The sequence below is a fragment of the Microtus pennsylvanicus genome, chromosome 10 (assembly GCF_037038515.1).
Source record: "Microtus pennsylvanicus isolate mMicPen1 chromosome 10, mMicPen1.hap1, whole genome shotgun sequence".
NCBI classification, from domain to species: domain Eukaryota; kingdom Metazoa; phylum Chordata; class Mammalia; order Rodentia; family Cricetidae; genus Microtus; species Microtus pennsylvanicus.
Genome location: NC_134588.1, coordinates 31,992,864 through 31,998,725, shown reverse-complemented (window position 1 = coordinate 31,998,725; position 5,862 = coordinate 31,992,864). Strand labels below are relative to the sequence as shown.

General features: G+C 46.9%; 1 pseudogene; it reads left to right on the top strand.

The window, feature by feature from the left end:
* Nucleotides 1-3,395: 3,395 nt before the first annotated feature.
* Nucleotides 3,396-4,067, top strand: LOC142858238 (jupiter microtubule associated homolog 1 pseudogene; annotated as a pseudogene).
* Nucleotides 4,068-5,862: the final 1,795 nt, after the last annotated feature.

The window sequence follows — 5,862 nt, the reverse complement described above, 5'->3', positions numbered from 1 at the left end:
GGTCCCATAAGACTGCATCACGTAGAGGCATAGGCTGTAACCATCTTGATGTATATAAGAACATTGTGCAACATTCCCACAGTGTACTTCCTAGGTGTGTATTAAAGCATGCCTATGTACACACACATGTGTGTATACCCACTGAAGCCTCCCACACAGACCGACCTTGCTTGCTCTTGCCAGGTGCAACAGGAACTCGGGTGAGTGGTCTTGTAAGTGTCCTAAGAAAGGGGTTTTCCATCTCCGCTTTGATTCACGGTCCCCAAAGATGGCAATTTCCTGTTTTCCCAGCGCTGCAGAAAACCTCCCCAAATATAGTCTGCTATGTGGCAAAGCCTCATCACAGACACAAAGACACCAGAGGGAACCTGGCACGAGAGCTGCTGCGTACTCAAGGAAAGGCGGGACTGTACATATTTAACACACGCTCACGCCTGAACACAAATGCGTGGGAACGAGAAGCCCCAAAGCCTGCTTATTTTGTAATCAGAAAACACTCTCTGCAAGTCCTCCCAGAACAAAAGAAAGGCCTGTATCTCTCCACTAGGTATTTCTCAATAGCTGCAAATGGAAAATCGCTCTAGTCACCCCATCCGTGCTGGGGGCGGGGGTGGTCCGTGACGTCACAGGCATGGGTGGGGAAAGAGGGTTGCAGGGAGTTTGCCAACACAGGGGCACATCCATCAGCTGTGTATCTTCTAACACGCCCAGAGACACGAGGAGCTCACAAGGATGGGCGGTGATGGGAAGTGCTCAAGTCAGGTGTCTGTGTCGGCAAACCAGCTGCCATCTTGGTTGTTTCCGGGTTGCTGATTCTCCTTGATGTCTGTGCTTGGGCAGCTTCAGACTGTATCTCCTCTTGGGCACAAGGAAGTGGTGTTTTGTCTTTCTGTGGTGGGTAGTAAAGGCAGCGGTGGTTCTAGTCCTGGCCCTGCTGACCAGGGGCGGCAATCTTTCCTTCCCTTCCCACGGCCCACTAACTTGCGAGCGAGCGAATGACCTGCTGTGCTTTCAGGAAGAACAAGAAAGCTAGCACAGTGAAAACAATGCTTTCCATCCACGAGGACCTGAACTGGGACTCCCAGCAACTGCTTAAAAGCCAGGCTTGTCAGCATGGGCCTCCGGCACTGGAGGCCAGAGGTTAAACAGGCCCCTGACGCTCGCTGGCTCAGCAACCTTGCCAAAGGGGTGAGTTCCAGGTTTAGTGATGGATCATGCTTTTAAAAAGAAGTAATGTGTGTCTGGGGAGATTTTTTTTTTAACTCTTACTCTTTGCTCTTTGGGGGCCTATACCTAGCTCCCAAATAAATACGTGGAGACTTACTCTTTCTTATGAATGACCAGTCTTAGCTTGGCTTGTTTATAGCCAGCTTTTCTTAAATTATCCTATCTCCTTCTTGCCTCTGAGCTTTTATCTTTCTCTATTCTGTATACCTTCCTTCCCTTCTTACTTCATTGCTGGTAGTGTAGCTGGGTGGCTAGACCCTAATGTTATCCTCTCCTCCTTTTTTCACTTCTCTCTCTTCTTTTTTCCTTCTATTTATTCTCTCTGCCTGCCAGCCCTGCCTATCTTTTCTCCTGCTTAGCTATTGGCCATTCAGCTCTGTATTAGACCAATAGGTGTTTTAGGCAGGCAAAGTAACACAGTTTCACAGAGTTAAACAAATACAACATAAAAGAATGCAACACATCTTTGCCTCATTAAACAAATGTTCCCCAGCATGAAGGAATGTAACACATCTTTAACTCATCTCCCACAATAGGAGATGGGTCAGTCGATAGAGCACTTGCTGTGTGGATTGGCATTTAGAGTCCCAGAACCACATTAAAATCTATTAATGTAATATGAGGGAGGAAGACATAGGGGATCCCTGGGGAAAGTTGGCTAACTAGACTAGTAAAAATTAGTGAGCTGCAGGCTTAGCTAAAGACCCAGCCTCAATAAAGTGGAGAATGATCAATAAATATATACCATGTCAACTTTGAACCTGCAGCTCCCACACTTGCAAACCTGCATGCAGGCTGAACATACACACAATTTAAGAAGCTGACTCAGCAATTAAGAGTGCTTACTGCTCTTTCCAAGGACCTTGGTTCAGTTCTTGGCACTTTTGTCAGATAGTTAGCAACCACCTGTAACTACATATATGCACACACACACATATAATATATATGTATATATATTATGCTGGATAGTATTATGTCAACTTGACATAAGCTAAAGTCATATGAGAGAGGAGGGAACCTCAATTTAAAAAACGTTGTAAGATTGAGGTGTACACAAGCTTGTACGGCATTTTCTTAATTAGTGATTGATGTGGGAGGGGCCAGCCCATCGTGGGTGGTATCATCCCTGCCCGAACTGGCCTTCCACAGATGGGTGGACACCCCAACTATCATCATAGAGCCTTCATCCAGTAAATGATGGAACCAGATGCAGAGATCCACAATCAAGCATCAGGCTGAGCTCCGGGAATCCAATCCAAGAGAGGGAGGAGGGAATAGATGAGCAAGGCAGGTCAAGATCATGATGGGGAAATCTACAGTGACAGCTGAACCAAGCTCGTGGAAACTCATGACCAACAGCTGTGGAGCCTCCATGGGACTGAACCAGGCCCTCCACATGTGGGAGACAGTGGTGAAGCTTGGACTTTCTGAGGGGCCCAGTAGGACCGGGATCTATCCCTGGTGCATGAGCTAGCTTGTTGGAGCCCATTCCCTATGATGGGGTGCCATGCTCAGCCCTAATTCAGCGGGAGGGCTTGGTTCTGACCCAACTTAGTATACCAGACTTTGCTGATTCCCCATGGGAGTCCTTACCCATTGGGAGGAGTGGGTGGGGGATGGGCTGGAGGGAAGGAGATGGGGGCAGGAGGAGGGGTGGGAGGAAGAACTGTAGTTAGAATGTAAAATAAAGAAAAAAAGATAAAAAAAAAAGGAAAGAAAGCAGGCTGAGCAGGCCATAGAGAGCAAACCAGCACTCCTCCAAGGCCTGTGTATCAGCTCCTGCCTCCAGGTTCCTGCTCTGCTTGTGTTTTCGTCCTGACTTCCTTCATATGGAAGCCTCAGCATGGTCAACCTACTGGGGGGTCACTCCTTAAGGAAAACTGACTGCCCCTCCCCCAGAAGCCATCAGTCAGCAATAGCTCCTCAGCTAGGGGCAGGGGCTCACAAGCTCTTAGTCCCTGGTACTTAAAGGTTGGCTGACTTCATGAGGGCAATGGTCCCCTTCCCCATCCTCCCCAATTCTGGTTTTCACAGTCTTTCTTGGGCAAAGGGGACATAGCACTATTATGTATCGCTTTATGTATCATCCCAGAAAACCATGCTTCTTGGTAGCATTGCAAATGGATTTTACTTGAGAGCAACTAAAAGAAAAATACACCAGAGCAGAGGCTCGTGGAGCGCGGCTGGTGGCTATTGTGGAGCTGTCTGCGCCGGTTGGTCCCAGTCCCCTTCGGCGTTCTCCCTGCGCCAGCCTACCTCGCCCCTTGGCGCCATGGCCACTACCACTACCTTCAAGGGTGTGGACCCCAACAGCAGGAACAGCTCCCGGGTTTTGCGGCCTCCAGGTGGTGGATCCAATTTTTCACTAGGCTTTGATGAGCCATCAGAACAGCCTGTGAGGAAGAACAAGATGGCTTCTAGCATCTTTGGGACACCTGAAGAAAACCCTCCATCTTGGGCAAAGTTAGCAGGTGCCAAGTCTACTACTGGTGCCAGGGAAGATTCTGAGCCACCTGGAGCGCAGAGAAGTTAACCCATCTGAAGCGAGTTCTGGAGACTTCTTAGACCTCAAGGGAGAAGGTGATATGCATGAAAACGTGGACACAGACTTCCAAGCCAACCTGGGGCAGATAGAAGAGAAGCCCATGCCTGCTGCTCCTGTGCCCAGCCCAGTGGCTCCGGCCCCAGCGCCATCCAGGAGAAACCCCCCTGGTGGCAAGTCCAGCCTGGTCTTGGATTAGCTTCTTCTGTTGGAACTCTGTCCTTCTGTTTGTTTTTCCATGCTTGTGAACTGCAAAACTGTACATCTTTTGGATCTGTTTCATTAAAAGAGAAGCACTTAAAAAAAAAAGAAAAAAGAAAAAAAAAAGAAAAATACACCAGTCTTTGAGGCCAAAGTGCTGCCTTCACGGTCACAGGTCTTCATGTTCATTTTCCAGAGCCCTGCCTGAATCCTTGGGCCATGGCAGACATATTGCCTCAAGTATTTCACCCATGATTAACAACATTTAATAAAGAATTGTGCCCAGTGAACGCCTTTAATCCCAGCATTCGGGAGGTAGAGGCAGGCGGATCTTGGTGAGTTCAACGCCAGCCTGGTCTACAGATTAAATCTGAGGACAGCCAAGGCTGCACAGGGAAATTCTGTCTTGAATACTCCTCCCCCACCCCCCGTGCCAAAGAAAGAAATTGCTTATGGATTCACCTCAGTGTGTGCTCTAACTGGCTTTCTGTGGGTGTGATAAACACCATGACGCAAAGCAACTGGGCGAGGAAAGGGTTTATTTCCTCTTACTTTCCACAGCCCATCATCCGGCAAAGCCACGGTAGAAATGGTGGAGAGACGCTGCTTACAGGCTTGTTCTGTTCAGGGCTTACTCAGCTACCTTTCTCAAATGCTCGGGCCCACCTGTTCAGGGATAGATCCACCCACAGCTTTCAGGTTGGATTGGTTAGTAATCAAGAAAACACGCCACAGGCTAATCTGATAGAGGCAGTCTCTCCATCGAGATGCCCCCTTCCCAGGTGTGTCTGGGTTTCTGTAGTTGACAGGAAGTGTATCTATATTTCATATTCTACAGATAGGCCTCTGTACGCAACATATGTGCTAGTTTCTTGTCCTCAGAGGCTCCTGATCTAGGAAGAGCTGGTTTGATTGAGTAAGTAGGCATTGACAACTATAGCACATATTCCAAATTCCTGGTTTGTAAAGTTTTGGTGATGTTCATGACACACTTCACACTAACCTTGGAGCTTCATCCATGCCCACCGTCAAAAGACCAATGCTGATGTGAAGACCGTCTTCTAGCTAGCTTTCACAGAAACAGTTTGGCTGATGTTTGGCTTTAGCTACAAGTTTGGGATTTGGGCTAGTGACTTAAATAGCCTTCAACTTAAAATGTATTTTATCCATTCAAAGTAGCACAATCTCTCTAAAAGCGAAAATGGGTGGGCAAAGAGCACTAATATAGTAGAAGGAGGGCCACACCACTCATTAAAGCCTTCGTGTGCTGGTTGACAGTTCTTTGGAGTCACACGGGCATGGGCAAGGAAAGAAGGGTCAGTTAATCTCACAGGTCTGCGGCATTAGCAAGTCCGGCATTGAATTCTACAAGGAGAAACGGAATGCCATTATATTTCAAGCTTGTGCTGACCTTACAATGAAAACCAGGAGATGTGCTTCATTAGGGAAGGGGTTACTCTCTTGTCTCCACAGGAGAAGAAAAGCTATGGATACCATCAAATTGATAAGGATTTGTTTTGAAAAAGAAACCTCTTGAGAAAGAGAAATGATGGCTCATCCACAGAGGTGACAACCATACAGGTGGTAAAAAAAAAAAAAAACTCACAAGGATTGGGTCAGGGTTCTGTTCTTGTCTTTGTAGGAAAATATCTTCAAAGAGTGGAAAGACCGTGGACATCTAAATGCCTAAAGATAAAAAGAAAGCTATCCAGAAAGAATAAACAAGCAAAGAGAAATCTGTCTTATAATGTTGTATTATCTGCACGGTAAAATTTGATTATTTGGACACATATACATCTCTACTTAAAAATAAGAGCTGACTTTGGAGTTGGACAATGGCTGTCCTTCTCTAAATCCAAGCATGTTGTTAAAAGCAAAATTTTCTATTATCC